Here is a 20,537-nt window from a genome sequence, read left to right on the forward strand (position 1 = left end):
CTAGAGCCATGCCCCCCTCCCACACACACACACACACACACACACACATGCACGAAAACAAGAGGAGGTGAGGGAGAAGGGAGGCAGGAAGAGAGAAAGGGGGATAGCAAAAAAAAAAAAACAAAAGCCTTGACTGCCACAGTCAGACTGTTACATGTGTCTCTCCTTCATGCAGCTTGAGGGTGAGTTTCTGCTCATTGTTTGGCTTTCTGGCTGCATCTTCACTGTTCACTTTACACTTCACTCTCATTGCTCTCTGAGCAACATTTTTGGCCACAGTGGCTGTTGTTTTCACTGCAAAACAAACCATCCTGAAACAATGGAATAGGTTGATTGCCAGCCAGGACCATTCCTAAAACAACATGACTCTTACAATTTACCAGCATCGGGCATACCAGATCTCTATCACACCATTCCAGTTTGGTTAGGGTTTAGGTAACAAAACAACTTGTTGACATTTTGGAAAATGTTGTGGTTGGCTTAAAATAACTATGTTACTTGTGTAATTTCAGTTACTTCCATACCAACATTACTTACTTGTATCTTAAAGTGACTACGAGGAACTTCTTGGTGTCTATGGAACAGTCTCATGAGTCCTCTGATGATTATAAATGAACTGTAACAGCAAAGGAGACCATCTGCGAAAAAAAAAAAAAAAAAGCTATTTCTATATATTCATTATTAATGCATGCACTTGGATCTGATCACATATATCACATACAAAATCACATATAAAAACATTACCTCATCATGAACCATCCTGTGATCTTTTTGTCACTCACTTACAAAACAAATGCACATGCCACTGGCATGCACTAGCAAAGTTCTTTACGACAGCAGGTGCTGGTGTTGTACCACTTTTATCAAAAGGGGCTTCTAGAATCAACGAGGAACTGAAAGTCCCTCATAGTTGTTCTTAATCTGTTATCATTTAAACAGGAAGGCCTAACTTGAAATCAGTTACTGAAATATGCATGGTACTGTACATATTGCATGCTTTAATTATTGCCTGAGCTGAAAAAAACGAAACGCAAAACCATACATTTACAAAAACATAAACACACAGATTCATTAACACACAACTGAGGTGTCAAGTTCTGTTATTTCTCTAAACAATAAGCTCAGATTAAGCAACAACTGTGCATTGTTAATGAATCGTTCTCTCTTTTTGTTGAGAACAATCAGCATACAGAGCAGGACATCCGTCAGAGAGTCCCTGGGTTTGTCAGGTGTATTTTGGTGTCATATCTTTTGACAGCAGCAGTCATAAAGCGCCAGAAGAGGCCAGGGCCGCTGAGGGAGCCAACTAGCCCATAAACCCTCTGTGCTGAAACGTTTTATGACCACACACCATGGAAGTGCAACAGCAGAGATACGAGCCCAGGAACTGCAGCGAGAATATGAGTTTTCACTTGGACGCAGTCTGTATCCTGCTGTAAATAACTCCTGTGAGCTCTCTCTCCCCACACTGTAAAAAAGTCGATGTGTTTATGGCAGCTTTTATTTTATTTACTGTGCAGCGTTCAGGGCTGTAGAAGCAGAAAGGTTGTGCTACAAAAATGCAGGCCACCAGAAAAGGTTGAGCTGTGGGAAAAAAAAAAAAATGGCTTCAGTACCTGCTGCGACCCTTTGTTATGCAGCCAGCCAGATGAAGACACAGCTATGGGTGAATCCTAATCAGGTTTTCCATTTTCACTGTGGTGGGTGTTCCCACAGAGGCTCAAAATGTTAATCCAAGATCATTATTTTTAATTGGCTGTATCATAAAATACCATCACACTTCATGTCTTGTTGTTCTCTGTGGATAGCAGTGACATTCTGCAACCCACTATTAAAAAAAGAAAAAAAAAAAAGAGAGCGAAAAATTGAGTGTCTGGATAAAGAACCAAAAAATGATGGATCCCAGAAAACATTTTGATGTTGAAAAGATGTTATTAAATGGCCAGCATCAAAACCAACATTTAAAAACAATATTTTTCCTTTTTCCCAACTGTGAGATTTAATGATAGCCATAGATTTTTAGGTTACAGTAAAACCTAAACTGGGCAATGCTTTTAGAGAATCTGGAACCAAACATTGTTCCAGATAAATACATATTTAAAAAAAAAAAAAAAAGACATTAAGAGTAACATTATAATACGACTACATTGCATACAAATATATAAATGAACCCAAAACATTATGATATACTTGAAGTATTGAGGTAATATTATTGTATCATTTCATTAACATCATTTGATTGGATGTAAATTTTATTTAATCATTTAAAATTCTATTTCCAGTGGACTTATATTGGGGCTGGAGCATAACCAGTGTGAGGACCTTCTTGAAATGAAAGGACTTCTTTCTTTCTTTCCATGCCAAAGTAAATCACTTTTTTGAGACTTTTTTTTTTTAAAAGCATGGCTACAGATGAGTTACCAGCGCACAGTTCAGCAGGCTGCAGCTGTGAAGCCATCAGAGCACGGGGGTTAGTCACAGTCACTTGGTTCTCTGGTCAGAACTCCCATTCTTCTTTGTCTTCTTCGGAATCTAGTTCAGGACAATTTCTTGCCTAATGGTCGTAACTTCCACAACGGAGGCAACCCTCTGTGCGACTCTTGTTGAAAACGCTCAGTGGTGTAGCCTGATGAAGAGAAAAGCAGAGACCAAATTCCGCACAAGAAACAGAGACAAACTGCTGATAATGTTTCAACCACAGAGGTCTGTCAGGTGAAAGCAGACACATGAAGTCAGATGACTCTGATATGAGCCATTTTCAGAAAGATAACTGACTGATGTGGCCACATCTCTAATCTTATGTCTTCATGTGATTGGACTGACCAGATGTGGGGCTCACACTGCAACTTGGGACGTCTGTACTGGATTCATCAAAGTTTAAGGACACTGATATTTATTTTTTTGGCATAACAGACACAACCTATTATGCACATACACACAATTTGCTCAATATTTTCCAGATCATGATGCAATATATGAGACAACACACACAACCTAATTTTAACTTGACAGAGTGTATTAATTATGTAATATTTTGTTCCCACTTGAGAGATACAAGCTGCGAATAAATTCTCCTGGCATATTTGAGGTATTTGCTCTAATCAGGGGATGATAATTTGTCATTTCATCACAAAAAAATACAGTCATCTGTTTACCTCTCTACCTTTACCCACAGAGGACCATCTGTGATCGAAATAATCAGATCAGTCAGATTCACATAAAATAAAATAAATCATTATTTTAATGCTCATGAATCAAGTCATTTCAGTACTTTCAGACTGTACTTGTAGTAGCTACTTTGATCACTACCTTTATTTGTACCAAAGCAGGCCTACTTGTTTTTGTAAAGTAACAGCACTAATCCTTCAGTTCAGTTTTTGGCTACTTAAACCGACAATTAAGTATAAGACAACAGAGACTTAACAGGTATTAATAGATTACAGCTCCTTTAACCTAGCCCCTAAGGGCCTTGCCGAGATGCTTAATTATAAATAATGCATGGATGAAAATACAACATTCTGCTGTATGGCTGGAACATATTACAAAATTGAACAAGCATTTTTATTAAAATTCAATGTAGTTGATTTTCAGAACCTTCAGAACACGCCTTTTATATATATATATATATAATTTAAGTTCAGAAATACTAATAAATATGTTAAGTTCCACACTTAATGACATAAAAGCATTCTAAAAGAGACATTTTCAGTACTGATTCAAGTTAAAAGGGTTAGAAATGAGACATTCATGTATATGTGTTTAATGTATATGTGTTTAGTAATTTAAATATTTGGCTTTATATCTCTTTCTCACCAGCCCTTATGGTACACCATGATACAATATACAATAATTATTGTACCCTAATTGTAAATTGTTATCCACCTCTTTTGGAATATGTATACAGAGCTTGTAGAAAGGTGCAAAAATAAATCACCATAAAAGGTATATGATGTTGATTAAAAAAAACAAAAACAAAAAAAACCCAAACAAACTGTTGGGTCCAAAATAATGACTCCAACAAGCAGTATTGTGACGTGAATGCAATAGAGGGAGGAGATGGAATGACCCATTTAGTGGCTGAATTTTATCAATAACCTTTAAATTGAGACAGTTACACAAGCACCCTACAAAGCAGTTAAAGCACATTGTGGGATGTTTAAGTTACTATAAAAAATAACAATAATGTTGAGGTATATTCTACCAGAAATGTATTCATGTTTCTTATGTATTTATTCATCCAAGAATGAACAATATGGGGCAACTTGTAGCACTGTGAAAACAGAAGGGATACATAGGGAACTACACTTATTTGTATGGTTTGGATATTTGAGCAGCCAAATAGCATCCCAATGAACAAATAGGGCCCAAGTGGCAGCCCATCACTGCCATATACAAGTCCCCCATGGACATGTTGGCTGGAAAGATAACAGAGAGCCTGTAGTGCACATTAGTCACAGTGAATCACAGAATGATAAGAATATACCCCTAGTTACAGCTATAAAATATTTATCATCCATATTTTTAAGCTGATTAAATCTGATATAGTGTGAGGTATATGAAGTCAGTTTGTACATTTATGTATAAGAAGTATACAATATTTGGTGCTGTGCAACATAAACAAAACATATTGTAGTGTAATACTATTATATACCAACAGTGATTCAGTTTATCAAACAGATCACTTATAGGTTTCTTGCAGCCTCATTTTATGTTGTAGATAGTGTTGTGAGGTGTGTTGAAAGACTAGATGTCTATGTCACAATTTCCTCTGTTTCGGCAGTATTCAGTTCATGTATGGGGTTCAGCAGGGAAAACCTATCACAGAGACAGCAACTACTCTGAAGATTGTTGATAGACAGCATCAAGCAGGCCAAGGAAAAGCTGACTCATCTTCTTCTTCTTTCAGTGGTCCAACTCACCAGTTGTAGACTGTTGGCATGAGCCTCCCATTGGCCTGCAATTACCGCTGGCCAGTGGCAGGCTCATCAAAATCTCAATTGCTCAGGAAACAACAACAACATCAACCCCAGAGCTACCAATATGCTGAAAATAGCAAGTTAATCTAACACCAACCTGGTCGCTGGCGTTACACATCTTAACAAGCTGGCAGCTTTTACTTCTTCAGTGGGGATGTCCATCGCAGTGAGTGGAAAAATCTAAACACAAGTGTCTGGTGTGTGTGTGCGTGTGTGTGTGTGTGTGTGTGTGTGTGTGTGTGTGTGTGTGTGTGTGTGTGTGTGTGTGTGTGCGCGCGCGTGCGTGTCCTTACTCCCTACCTAGACATACTGCCAGTCCCAGTTCAGGATCAACTGGTTCGGGGAAATGTGTGGTTTCAGTATAGCTTGCAGCTTATCAAAGTGGACCACTATCATCCTGAGAATCACGTGGAAGTGATCGGGATAAACCCAGAGCTCCTTCATCAGAGGGTGAAACTCTCCTTCCTCTTGTCTTATTTTCAGGATTGGATGGATGTGGCTGGCAACTGTCTTTTCCTTTTCTCAAGAAGTGAGGACCACAAAATTATCTTCACTGCTTGACAACTTTATTTTCTCTGGTATCGTGAACTTTTGCAATGGATACAAAAATAAATGCATCATACTAAGTGTTAAAGATTTATGAGTAGATACAGATAAAAAAAAATGCACACAAAAGAAACTTGGGAGCCTTTGTGTGCAGAGGCCTAATAACTAGTACCCTGTAACTAGATGAAGATAGTTCTGAATTAAATCACCAACACAAAACTCCCTGGCTGCAGAGGTTCAGTTGGTGGAGGGAGATACAGCAGCCAACAGGGTTGGCAATACTGTAGTCAGCAGAGTAACAGTGCTAAGTGTCAGGTCATTATGTCAGTGGTCCACACCAGCCACACAGCTTGGATTGAGCCAGCCATTGTGAAGCATGCAACACCAGCAGCCATTACAGGCACAACTTCAGTGTTCTGCCTGAACTAACAATGTCAGTGCACTTTGGGGCATATTATGACCTGATTGTGTAACATCCGATACTAAACTACAATAAATGTATATTCTTTTTAATAATTCCTACACAGAGGTAACTACATCAGGTTCATTGAAAATTGTGATGCACAAAGGCAATTCCACTGTCACAATAAATTAGACTGATGTTGTGTCTGTCTATGTCTTCTGTTTCTAGGAACTTAATTTAAATATATCTCCCCATTATTGAAATTAACCACTTTGAATGACATGTGTAAAAGGTAGACGAGAGAGCACAAAAGGACCATCACAGAAAAGGGATTCAATGCATTTAGAAACACAGCTTTCATCTATATGAAAAGCTAATCAGTCGGCCTGATTGCAGTGAGTGGCCTTTTGTAACATCTTTAATCTGGTGAGTGTTTTAAGAAGTGCATAATTGAAATTCTGTTCAGGATGGCGGCAATTTTCAGCTGCAGGATAATGAGCCATCAGTTGGTCTTGGCTGGTAGCATGAGGGACTGTTTTAAATGTGCCATGCGATGAACCTTTGATTGGTTCACCAATGACTGCTCTATATTGACAATACCAGCAAGGGACAGGAGACTCTTTATTTAGTCCTCACCCTTATCCTCTGCTGGTCCTAATTAAGCAGTCAGCCAGATTGAGAATCCATTAATGATGTCATTGTTATGGTAATTGTTCCTCAATGCACTGAACATACACCCAGAGCCCCAGTGTGTACCACCGGAATTGTATCAGAAATCTGCAGAATGGTGTCACTCCGGTTATCAAAGGTTGGATGTTTGGCTTTGAACAAGGTGGGAACACACCTTTTGTATTTGTCCACTTTAATATTTAAAGACAGACAAATTGAATTTACTGCAGCAAAGAATAACATGATTAAGAGCCGAGTTATGCTACAAAAGAACTGTTTTGTACAATGCTGTCTAAACACGGCAGAATGCACAAGTATTTTTACCTGTTCTGAACGCAGACACCAAAAAGAGGGGTAAAAAGTCAGATGCCATGTTTCCATTTTTATCCTTTCCTTTTCATTTAGGTAGAAATTTGACAGTCACCGGAAGTGGATCCAGGCAATAGTAGAGAATAGGCCAAATGAAACTACTACTTTTTGCCCTGTGGACTAACATAGCTATTATGCATATTCAGATTCAGTTGTCTGGGAGCACCACAAGCTTGCTGTTGTATCAAAATAGTGAAGTTTCCTCATGGAGCTCAATCTCTGGAAATGACTGCATGGATTAACACATTATTAGAAACATGACTTACTTTCAGTGCTTTGCAAAGAAAAAGTTAAAATACTTCCATTAAATACTGTAATTAGCTGTGTAGTAGTGTTATGATAGGAAAAATAACCATTGTAGACTCATTTAAAATGATGCATTACATCAGTCAATGCAGCAGTTTGTCTCTACAAGCTGTTTTTAATGGGGTTTTGCAAACAGTGGGAGCTGTTGATTTGCAGGAGGTAAAGTTGATCTGCAGCAGGACCAACAAGATTTCCTGACTGTGACACATCCATCAGTGGGTGTTGTGTCTTCATCAGATGTTAATGATTCTGGGGAATAGTCATAGGTTTTATTTGTTGCCTATAATGGAGATTCAATCTGCAGTGTTTACACCATATATTCATATACGTAATTGCTATGTAGTATGAAGAAATCCAGAGAAAATACAGCCAAATTTCATTACCAGATGAATCTACAGCAGCTTGCACTGCCAAAAAGAGCAAGAGAAGAAAGACTGAACTCGAGAAGGCTGTGAACAAGAAATAGTTTCATAGCTCAAGAGGTGAAACGAGAGTCAACATTGGAGTGGCTGTGCAATGATAGCGACAACTGATAGAGTCGAAAGCCTGAAAATGACGCCATGGTAGCTGTGTCTCTTTTGGACAGGTCAAGGGCTGGTTTGTTTTGATTGGGGACATGTATTATTACTCTGCATTATGTCAACGTAGCTAATGTCAGTTCCTTATGTTGCTGTTGTATGTATTAGCCCAATGCTAAAATCATTGGCATCGTCAACTCGTAGCTAAAGTTAGCTTGATAGCTTTGATGGACTACTGCAGTATGAAACATATTTAGATGTAACAATACCGTTTACATATACTGTGGATCTAAACCGTACAGCAGTGTTCACACATGCACTGCTTCCCTAGGCTATTTTGACATTAGCCAGACAACATGTATGTGACAGGTGAACGTATTCTTGTTCGTTACATGTGTGAAATGATGGCTAGACTCTCTGTATGACAGAGTACAGGAGTCCAGTATTCTGTATTTAATGGAAACGTGGCCACATGACCAGACCAGGACTCCAACGCCGAGTGCCACTGCTTTCCATAACATCCTGCCTCGTTCCAGTGCCCAAAAAAGGAAGTCCTGTGGTAATGGATGACTACAGGCCGATTGCACTGAGAGGCTAGTTGTAACACAGCTCAGACCCTCAGTGTGCCCATCACAGGACCCCCTAGAGTTTGCATATCAGCCCCATGTTGAGGTCAATGATGCAGTCATTTACCTGCTGCAAAAAGCCTTCTCCTCCCTGGCATTACTGTCCACATCATGTTCTTTGACTTCTCCAGTGCCTTCAACACCATCCAGCCTGGGCTGCTGAGGGCCAAACTGGAGAATATGCAGGTGGATTCTCCCCTTATCACATGGGTCAATAACTATCTGACAGGCAGACAACAGTTTGCGAGATTACAGAACTGTATGTCCGACGCCATGTTGGTGCCCCCCAGAATTTGAGGAATCATGAAAAATACTTGGGTGTTATATTGGACAATAAACTGGAGTGGTCTACAAACACAGAGGCAGTCTACAAGAAGGGCCTGGGCCAGATTTACTCTCAGAGGAGGCTCAGGTCCTTTAATGTCCTCAATCGGATGCTACTGACGTTCTGTCAGTCTGTTGTTGCAACCATCTTATTCACTGTGGTGTCCCGGGGTGTGGGCATCAAAGCAAAGGATGCCGACAGACTGAATAAACTCATCAGAAAGGCAGGGTCTGTTGTTGGCTCAAAGCTTGTCACCCTAGAGGAGGTGGCAGAGGACAGGATGCTGGCAAAACTGCTGGCTATCATGGACATTGCCTCTCACCCCTCCACAAGACTCTGGACAAGCCTAAGAGCAACAGAACCATGTCCCAGTGTTTCCACTATTTCTGCATAGTCTCTCTCTGACGGGTTAGTGTAACTTGATGCTTATAGCAACATATGTCAGACCACTGTTATTCATGTAATATGTATCTTTGATAGATACATGTCGTATAAACATGTGCCCTCCATTCCTATCAAGTTGGTTTGCTTTATGTGCATGAATGTGCTCCTCAGCATGGACACAATACAAAAAGTAATGGCATCATTTCATTATCTGCACCAGGAAAATGCTTCAAGTACTGGCATAACAGTCACATGTTAGCCTACTGCTTGAGACTATTGCATATTACTAAGACTTTTTTTTTTTTTTTTTTTTAAGAAAAAAACACTTTTCAATACATGTTCTGACTGTCAGCTGACTAATCCCTTCAAGTAATTGCTTACCACCCATCACATGAGTTTCCCATCAGCTATCTAACCCCAGACTTCTATTTTTCCTTTTTTTGACATAACAATAGTCCTGAGTTGTCTTTGAAATAATCAGTAAGCTGTTTATGACCCTATAAACACATGTAACTTTATGTTGCATAAAGACATTGAAATGCACCTTCATGTCCTTTAAATTTAGTTTCCAATCCATGTCCAGTTTTCTGTAATTATTATAATATTTGCAGAGCTGATGACTTTTAGTAATGTAAAGTTGTAAAGTAATATGATATTTCAAGGTCCTTGACATGCTGTTCTTCCTGTCAGATAAGTAATCTGCTATTCTTTATACAGGACAATCATTGGCAAAACTGTAGAGTATTGAGACAGTACCAAAATCAACAGCCAGTGTTGGCTTCCAACAAGTCAGTGTTGGCCAACACTGACCTGTGTTTATAATCAGTTAAGAAACCTCTGGACGGCCTTCTGATATACCATTGTTTATGCTAATTGTATATTGTCTCAATGATAAAAGGTATACTATTTTTATAGTGTTATTGATTTACATGTGTTCCAACAAATTCAATAAATAGTCTTACCTAATTCAGTTGTTATAATTAGTGCATCATGTAATGTGTAAGAACTGTAATGGGATAGTTTTTGCTGGCAGTATAAAGCAATGGCATTTATCATTTTCAAAACTTTATTCACACAAGTTAAAGATAATGCAATACAAGGAATAGTTCCAGCACTTGATGTCATCATATCATCGTACAAAATGTAGTCCTCGAATTCTGGCCTGTAAAGCACCAGATGAGCAACATGAATATTATTTTTTTTTATGGAACAGAGCTCAACTGTCCTCAGCATACTGTGAAATACACTTTCACTGGTGAATATTTTAGACATTCCTGGAAAAAAAAAAATACAGACGTCCTAGTCTATATTCCTTTTTTTTTTTCATTTAATCTATTCATGCTTTTTGACTCGAAGTACCCGCCATTTATCTTTCTTTACATTTTTCTACTTTCTGTTTTTATTGTTATACACCAAAACACATGTTCAAATTATGAAAAAAAAACTATACATGCAACACTCACATGCAGCTGTCAAGTAGATTGGTGGGTCTATTACACACTTTTGTGCAATACTGGGCTGTTACATCACATGTTGTGCTGTTAAGTCCTACAGCATCACTGACCATGAACTGAGAAAACACAGAAAAAGTAAGAACTAGGTCTTGAATAACAAAATCGTTGACACTCAACTTGAACCACAGAGAATCTCCTGCATTCAATTAAACAGAACCTGTATTCCCATGACCACTCATGTAATGTCCTGCGCAGGGACGTGCACATGATAATAGAGGGGCAGGGGCTCCAAGGCCGAAAAGGGCAGTATAAAAGCACCCACACATTTTTATTTATTTTTCTTTATGGCCTTAATAACACAATATGTTAATTAATTAGTCAAATTACTATATCATTAATCATTCATTTAATTCATATGATAATCATTATTACTATTATATTCACCTACAGTAGTAGCACTAGTAGTAGTTATAGTTGCATGAATGCTTCTGCATTCATGCAACTATAACTACTTTACTACTTTACTAAATACAGGGTACACATCTAAAAACGTGACAAAACCAAGAAATGACTACTGTGACTGCTACCTTAAGTGTTAGTAGGAATAACAATGTTTACAATAGCAAAGTCACAATAAACTCAATATCTGGACGAAGTTTAAGATTTGTGGCAAGATAAACAGCCTACACTAACAGTCATATTAGATTATTCTTAACTCTCATTAACAAGCAGTAAGTTTAACAAGCACAAATGGGGGCTTTTCTGAAATAAGTCTCATATTTAAGCACGTTGAATAAGTGGAAGGTGACTTGTTAGCCCCCACAAGGAAGTTATGTTAATGGATTTATAACTCACAAAGGTGCAAGTCGCTCCACTATGTGCATGGTGGAGTTCTCGATGAGGCAGTGGCTTCTCTCTCTCTCTCTCTCTCGCCCCTCTGTGAGAGATATAGCGGAGCTGCAGACCATACACGCAACGCCATATTACAAAGAAATGCGAACGGTAGATAACCAGGGCGTTTTTATACCACAACGGGAATTTAATCATAGAAAAAAAAACACACACACACAAAAAGGGCACTTTTTAATACGAGGCAAAAAGGGCAGGGGCTCAAGCACCCCTTGGGCCCTGTGTGTGCACGTGCCTGGTCCTGTGCTACAACTTCCTGTTTGAACAATCCTTTGGGCCCATTTCACCTTAATGCTCCTCCCTCCACATTTCTGTCACATTCAAGCCCCTGTGGAAGAGGAGGCACATAAGGTGAATCCTGAAATAAAGTCAGGGGCCTCTCTCACTTTGAAAAGTTTAAAAGAGGCTGCCCATTCTGTGAAATCACTCTTGGTAGCAGAAAAGAGAGCTGGAGGTGTTAATTTCATGGGTTAGGTCTTAAATTGAGCTCTGCAATTTTCTCCCTGAGTAGATTAGAGGAAGGTCTCACTGTCCTCAGGTAAGGCGGCCCTCTCCTCCCTCTGACTCATCACATATTGATTCCTTCCACTCCTGCTTGACCCCGGCTAACCCCTCCGCCACTTGTGCCCCCACAGCTTTGCACGCCTAACCTGTTTACGGAGAGAGATGCGGCACACGTGACCAACGGGGAGAAGGATCATCCCCTGGGGGGCAACAACAACAGGCGTGCGCTGTTGCCAAATGGGTTCGGCCCCGCAACACATTTGTTGATGACGTACAGCTACGATCACACAGTGAGAGCATTATCTTTATCCTCAGGCTAAAGTGCATTTCATTACTTACATCTGCTAGATGTGAGCATGTGCTGCTGACAGAAATCAAAGAAAACAGCAGCAATACAGTCATGAAGCTTCTGCTGAATTGTTTTTATCACTAAATATGAGATTAACAACATGGATTTCTCGCACGAGCACTTGACTGTATGCCCGGTATCAGTATTCCAAATATATACAATTCTCTGGGGAGATATCTGAAAGTGAGATCACTGTAATAAGACTGTTTTCTAACTAAACACAAACTTGCAGGGAGTAGTTGCAAATTGAAAAAAAGCGAAGCTTTGTTTTTGATCAGCGTCCTCATTGGGCTATAATTCCTAATTAAATTTTCCCATTGAAACCTCATTTCAGAAAGGTAGGGAACGGCGCTCTCTCTGAATTGTAATTGAGTCAGAAATGAGCAGCCGGAGCACTGAGCTGGCCTGCCTTTTAAAGAATAATGGTGCCATTTGTTTTGTGTCCATTAACAGGGAACACAGTTTTATTAATTCCTCAACTTGGTTTCCTGCATCTTCCTAATTAATTCCATTTTGTTTTTCCCACTAAGGAAGCTTCTGCTGATTAATGATGTGGAACAAAAATGTTGTTGAGATGCTGATGTGCTTCATCTACATGGTGTGAAATTTCTGTCATTAGATACAAATGCCTGATGACTACGACTTTTTCCTTTTTTTTTATGCTGCCAGTGTCGGGGTTCTTTGCCCGAAGGCTTCATTCCATCTGCGTAATTGATTAGACCTGCAAAGAAATCAATTGACTGTTGTGTTGAAAAACACATTTTAAACAAATGCTGTTCTGACATGTATCTTACCACCTATTGTGCTTAACTATGCACATCGTTATGCTCGTCTTATAGAGAAATCATGATTATAAACTCCTGTAAAAAACGCCTCTTCATCAACATCGCAGCACTATTGTAGGGATGTAAAACAACTGGAAATCAATACACGTGCTGTAAACAGATACAAATCAAATATTTTCATTAATATTTGTTTCTTTTAAATCGTGATTCACACAATTTGCCTCAGTCAGTCCAAACAAACCTATACATACATATTCAGCTGTCCATCCACATAGCTCCTGCTCTTAGCTTATAGTGTCAAACTCCATCTTCTTCATCAAAGTACAATTGTTAATTATCTCTTTATTATGTCTCATGGCAAAGCATGTCATAGATCTTGCTGTCCACTGGAGGACAGCATGTGAGTATGACGGTTTTCCTCAACTAGGCATGAAAAGCACATGTGTATGCAAGTGCAATAGAAGCAGGCGGTAATGATGATGAGAACAAAGGCTGCACATAGTATACAACGCCAGAGGGGCTGTGAAAGGAGGGGGTTGGAGATGATTGGTTATTCATAGGCCCTTCATGCAGGTTACCAAGGTTCGTGTCCATTGAGGAGCAACTAGTCAAACGTGTTAGTGACAGTTACAAGAGTGGCTATTTTTTAACAAAACCATGATCATTTACTTTTTAACCAAGTAATTGTGTTGCCTAAACCTAACCAACAGTTTTGGTGCCTGCATTTTAAAAGTGTAACCAGATGTTGCATGTATGCTGTTGCCGATTTGACCACAGAATGAAGGATCCATATAAATTACTAACAACCGTTATTCTGATCAGAATTCATTTTCAAAGTAATGGGTCATTTTTACATTATTGTAAATTAGTTACACTAGTTACACTAGTAACAGCAATATCCCAGACTCCCTTAATCATGTGATGTTAAAAGTTGTTCCATCATAACCAGAGATGTAATCAACTTTGTGAAACTTTTTTTTTTTCTGTTTGTTCTAATGACGTTGGTGTAACCCTGTATTTTCATATAGAGTGGGGTGTGACACATTTAATGTCAGCCATTGTATGCACTATTTTCTGATTGATCTATTTCTGTACTGATGTTGGTTAGGGTAACTTATCTTAGAGACCCCCAACAAAGCTAATATTACAACTTGAATCCTGATTTGGTATGATACTAGGTTGTATAGTGTGAACAGGAATTCCTAGTCGACGACCTAGGACTTTTCAGATGTGCCAGTTGAGTTAAGTAGTGAGGGTGACAAAACAATGAAGCTAATGTTTGATGACATCCTCCTTATGAGGATACTGTGTGCTCCAGTTGAGTTTTCAGTGGTTCAGCTAGTTGATTGAATTGTTTTGCAGCGCAAACAAAAATATATCACAATAAAAAACAAAACATCAATCATTTGATCCACTGCTTAGCATGTTAATTTCCCAGAACCTTTCCAGAGCCTACTCTGAACAGTGGTTGGGAGACTTCTGGTTTTATGCTAGTGGAATTTACTTTTCCCTGACTAACTGGAAATGAGCTATTCTCAGTTTGGTTTATTTATCTTCTGTGGTACTGCAAACAACCCACAGCCAATATACAGACATTTGTTTGGCTGGCTAAAGTAACAGTTATGTGAACTTCTGTTACGTCTCTCACAAACCAGTAAAAAAGACTCACAAATCCACTGGACTCTGCCACATACACAGGTTACCTTCCTTAAAGGGGATGCTTGACTGATAACCCAAACAGTAGGCGCCAGTTATCGCCACTGTAATATGACCATGATACCTGGTATAGAGGGTTAAGCGAATGATTGAATTAAATGTTTTAATACAGGGGCTCACACTCCACACAATTCTAGGCTACTGCATAGAATTTTACAGCCTCATTCAATTAGTTATTAAACACAATCATGCCGAAGCGGCAGGAAAACAACTTTTATTATTGTCTTAAACAACAGTCCCACTTCGCTATATTGTAACAACTTGTCATTACTGTTATGGGACAAGGAAAGATTTAAAGTTTGGAAAACTTTGTTATAGATTTTTGAGGACATTGCAGTTATTTTAAAAATGCCTAAGTATACACTATATCAAACAGTACCATTGCTGTAGATAGAAAATCATGAAATTCTCGCACCAGATTTGAACAAGTAACAGCTTTAGCTTCTATCCTGATTAAGAAGCAACTGGGACCGTGCCGAGCTGGGAGATCCTGCTTTATCAAGCATTGGATCGACTGATAGTGACAAGTGCTACAAGTTTGTACTTCATAAACCTTATGAACCTTACCTCTCTGAGGTCCAGTTTCTACTAGGTGACAATATAAAGTTGTCAGTTCTTTAAGCAACTGTTCCTTACTTTCTTTTTGAATACGGGCAGATGGCCCAGTGATGTATGAACTATCAGTACTTGCAGCTATACATCAAACATTCAGAACACTACAGTGTTCACACTGTATAAAGGGCGATCATATTAATGTTCAAACATTATAATAAACACAGTATGAACATGTTAATAAAAAGAAAGTCACTTGCTTTGTCTGAGTTTTATCTTTTTTTAGGACTGGAGTCCCAGCCACCCTTGGTGATAAATTGCCACCATGCCCTTTATTGTTCTCTGCAGTCGATCTCATCAGCAAGGCCCCCCAGTGGATGTCTGTCTCTTTACATTACATCAGCTTACATTCAGGGGCTCTGATTGATTGGACACCAATCGTTATTGGCCAATATATGTTGAAAAAAATTAATCTGTAAAGCCCGATCAGAAGACCTAAACAGATATACAGACAAGACAGTTTCTCTGTGCTCTCTTAAAATGCCACAGCCCACCAGACACACACACCACCAGACTCTGCTGCTCACTAGCTCCCCTCTTGTCCATAGCAATACTGATTTTAAATGCCCTCTAGGTTTAACCAGTACAACATATTTATTAGGGCCTACAAACCATTAGTGACTGAAGGGATAGATGGACCAGAACTGCAGAACAGTTCTTGTAGCGTTAGATCAAGCACTGAGCTAGCGAGTGATTATAACTATACAGCAAGACCAGTGTACAATTCATTCCCCCAAAAAATCACTTTCAACACTTTTTCAAGGTTAATACAGCTCTGCACACTCTAGAGTTAAATAAACACTTAACTAGATGTTAACACTGTGCCAGACTTCCTCCTTTAACTTTAGAGTTAAAGTAACATGAAGGGAAAAGACAGAGAACACCGCTGTGATACATTAGTGTTAGATTCACTCCCAAAAGTATCAGGCTAGCTACACTTAAAAGTGTTAAAAAGTCATAAGAATGTATATATTTTTTTTTTCTCCAAAATTTACTTTTATTTTGCCTCTTCAATGTACAATGAAACATCTTGAATGAAGGCATAATAGTAAATGGTACAATGTAATACAGCGCCCTGAATCACTGCTCTTAGGAGTAACACTGGAAGAGCAGCAGCAGAGGGGAATAACTTGGTCCTCCCAAACATCTGCCTGATGCCACGAGTGAGTGGTTGGCCTGGCATGGAATGAGATGCTTATTCATGATGAAAGTAGAAGTTGTCAGTCATGCCCCCATGATGCCCGACAGCAAGGAGGTATGGCTGCCAACCAGACTGCAGCATGATTGGTGTTGAGATAAGAAATCACAAGAATGATTTGCAGCCACAGAGAAAAAAAAAACAAAAACAAAACAGAAATTATTGTTTAAATATCATCTCACTGGCTAATGCCAGATGGAAACACCTAGGAGAAAAAAGTCTTGGTCTACCTTTAAGAGAGAAAAGCTTCTAAAAATCAAACAATTCAAAACAAATAATTCCTAATTCACCAATTATTTTATATCCAGCAATCTTGGAAAGGTGAAGAGGACAACAAAGCTCCTGGGGTCATTACCTTCTCTTGGGGCTGAAATGTATCCTTCATCTTCTGGAAAATCCCAGAGTTGTCCATGGTATGCTTCAACAAAGACATGGCCACCTTGCAAGCATCCCCATCAAGTTGCCCTTTCAACATTCACAGTCCTTTGGGGATTTGGGTCCCCTGGAGAAATGTCAATAGAGCTATTTTGGAGACCCAAGACGAGCCTTCCTTTGGACAGTTTTCAGATGCCAAGACATGTGTCTTGTGCTGCTTGCAGCATCATAGAAGTGTTCCTGAAATAACATAACAAAATGTACACGTGGTACTTCTTCACCACTGGCCCTGCTTTTTAGGACAGCTTCAATCCCACTAATTAAATACAAAATCGCAAACAAAAACACATTAACAAAAGAAAGAAAGTAAAACCTTGTGATACACTTCTCTAGTGACTTGAGTCAACTTGTTTATTCTAGCCACACAAATCTTTTGGGCAAGATGCCCTTCTTCAGCTTGTATTGTGGTAAAATCACAGCATCACTACAATCAGGTTATCGCAAACTGCACAATAGATATATCCAAATCAGGAGAGATGTATTCTTGGGAAGGAGAGCTTCAGGCGATCTTGAAAAGTGATCCTTACATTGCTAGCTCATTTCCAGGACTGCCTAATTATTTGTATCATCAGTCTTCAAACTTTTCCCTTGTCATAACTGCATACACTGTTATTCTATGATCAAGGGGAATCATTTTAAACATCCAAGGTCAGTTGTCAACATTAATGTCAAGTGGAGAATTACATGTAACAATAAATATGCGGTTTATCATATATGTATTATGCAGGCAAAATGAAACGGGAGCTACAAAACCAGACTCTGTGAGCATATGTGTTCTCTTCTTAACTCTGATATTAAATCCAAAGGGACTGAATGAGGAGATTTAATTTGTTTCCTGTGATGCAAACATGTGCTATGTTGTTTCTGTGATACAGTTCGGTGCTATTCTGTTGTGACATTTTGTTTTATGTGTATGTGTGGTCCTTTCCACTCCTTCAAAAGGATACAGCTCGTCCCATAGGGGTACATCTGTTGTGCAGTTTTCAATAACGTAAATTTAGCACACCTGTGTAGTTTTGCTGTGATTTTGCCACAATACATACTGAAGATGGGCATCTTGCCCTGTTTTATTTCCTCTGACTTGTATAAAAGCACATGTTGAAGCGCATTAACTGGCGGTTTACTGTGTGTCAGAATTAAAATCCTGGTTGGATATTAGTTTGTTACTCAAGACCTAAAGATCTAAAGTTAAGTTTAATTTTTTGCACATGATGCATAATCATGCATCAGCTCCATGTCAAGCTGGAAAAAAACTATATTTTGTTAGCCTACAAACTAGACCTTGGTGCTGTAATTAGTATAGGCTATAAACAGTAAGTAGCATCTAAAAATACTCTTGCTAATAAAGAAGCAGTCATAATGTAGCCTAATAAAGTTTATCAGTGAGACCACTAGAACCATGGGCTGCTGTTCAGCCCAATGCAAAAACAGAGGTCTCTGTGGGAGCTCGCCCATAATCTCCAGGTACAACAATTGTAAAACACTATATCTATAGATCTCTCTCATATATATCTTTTTTTTTTTGCACCTTGTTTATTGGCTGTGACTTTTTGCATTTTACTTAAGGTGAAAATAGCCATCTTGTGATGACCCGGTCTGCCTGCTTTCCTTGCAGGTGGGCGTGGCAGAGGGTCAGCAGCAGAGTGGCAGCTCAAATGCATTGTTTACAGAATATGCTTATGAACACAAAATGACATGTTCTGGGAGACATTGCAGCAGGTGCTAGAATGCTGGTGATTAAGGAAATGTAGGTTATTTCTGGTAAAGAATCAGTGGACAATATAGAATAAAAGTGTGGTGACACAATTTCCCCACTCAGGCTCTTTTTTTAAAAAAGTTAAAACTGCACAATCTTCATGACCCACCGCATGGTATAAGCTTCAGTTTTTGGTGCGGAGGGGGGAGACTTTATTTTAATGGTATCTCACACTAAGGACATCACAAAACAAACTCAAAGACATGAGGAAGGACGAAGACTATATGCAGACACTAATGACAAGACGAGGAACAGGTGAGGTGAGGGAAATGCACAGAGGAGACCTTCGGTGGCAAAAGCAGAGACCCTCAGGAGGGCGACGGCTGGAAGGTCGCTGCCAGCTGTTGGCCTCGAGCCGACAGCATCACTGGCAGGAACCAGACTCGGCCGTCCTCCGACTGAGGGGATGGGACAGGACTTTGCCAGGCCTCCGACCGAGGAATAGGAACCAGTGCTGGTTGGGCCGCCGACTGGGAGCCACTGCCATGTGTCGGCTGGACCACCGACGTAGAAACACTGGCAGGGATTAGGAGGGCCACAGACACTGGTGGGGCCGTCGACTGGAAACCACTAGCAGATGTCGGAGGAGGAGCCAGAACAGGTGTCAGCCATCAGCAGAGGAAACCTGGCAGGTGTCGGGTGGGCCGCCGACATTGGAGCTGGGGCTCTGGGCTGGCATGGTACTGGAGGTGCCGAACAGCAGTGAAGAAGCCGCCCCAGGCAGCGTTGAGGAACAGTAGAACAGGGAGCCAGACTTCAGGGAGCAAGGACGGGGTCGGGGATATTGCTTTCTTGTGGGAGGCACCTTGTAGGCCAGCCGGGTTCCCAAGAAAGACATCTGGGATTTGGCAGGCTCTGGGGTAGACAGAAGGCTAATAGGCTGGTGGTTAGCGCTCGTCTGAGAATCAGAGCTATTGAGGTTAGCAACCAAAATCTGAGGTTAGCCACTTCTGAAATGAAGTGTGGGGCACACAGAACTGCATTCAACTAAGGCCTATAAAACAGTTGTCAATTCAGCCATGGCCTATAGCATCTCCCCCATGTCAACCTTGCCAGCTATAGATATCCCACAATGTATCCCCAGTGTCCAAAAACTGTGCACTATGGTCTGCTGGGTCCATTACGGTCAGTTGTTTCTGTTGAGGTTATAATTGAGGACCCAAATGCAGACCATATACAGGGGCAGGATAAGAGAACAAAATGCGAGCTTACACTCACAAAAGCTGAATGAGTACAAAAAGAAAGGGAGCAAGATACAAAAGCAAGTAGAAAAAGACAAATAGCAAAGTAAAAAAAAAAAAAAAAAAAAAATTAGAAGCCCAAATAATAAACATACCACACAGGAGACACAAGGAGAAACTGGAGCAGAACATGGAGCCACCAACAGAGGCTGATCGGATGGACAGAGGGTACAACACAGAGGACACCATAAAACAAACTGACAAAAGACACGAGGGAGGAAAAAGACTATATGCAAGCACACTAACTACAAGACGAGCAACAGGTGAGGTGAGAGGGGAGGGAAGGGAAGAGGACAGGTGAGGTAATTAATGGAAACACAGATGGAAAAGCACCGAGGGAAAGAACCCAGAGGAGACACTGAAAAGACAGGAGAGACACAAAAGGGCACAGAGTCAAAATAAAACAGAAAACATAACCAAAAGACACTGAACCATAACAACATGTTCCTTCACCAT

At 39.8% G+C, this 20,537-nt stretch overlaps 1 long non-coding RNA gene across 1 annotated transcript; it reads right to left on the minus strand.

Moving 5' to 3' along the window:
* Nucleotides 1–18,941: 18,941 nt before the first annotated feature.
* Nucleotides 18,942–20,268, minus strand: LOC119016927. The gene is made up of 2 exons (XR_005074289.1): nucleotides 20,177–20,268; nucleotides 18,942–19,712 (listed from the first exon to the last, which is right to left on the minus strand). It is a non-coding gene; the product is annotated as an uncharacterized LOC119016927 (long non-coding RNA).
* Nucleotides 20,269–20,537: the final 269 nt, after the last annotated feature.

Source organism: Acanthopagrus latus, chromosome 3 (genome assembly GCF_904848185.1).
Source record: "Acanthopagrus latus isolate v.2019 chromosome 3, fAcaLat1.1, whole genome shotgun sequence".
NCBI lineage: Eukaryota > Metazoa > Chordata > Actinopteri > Spariformes > Sparidae > Acanthopagrus > Acanthopagrus latus.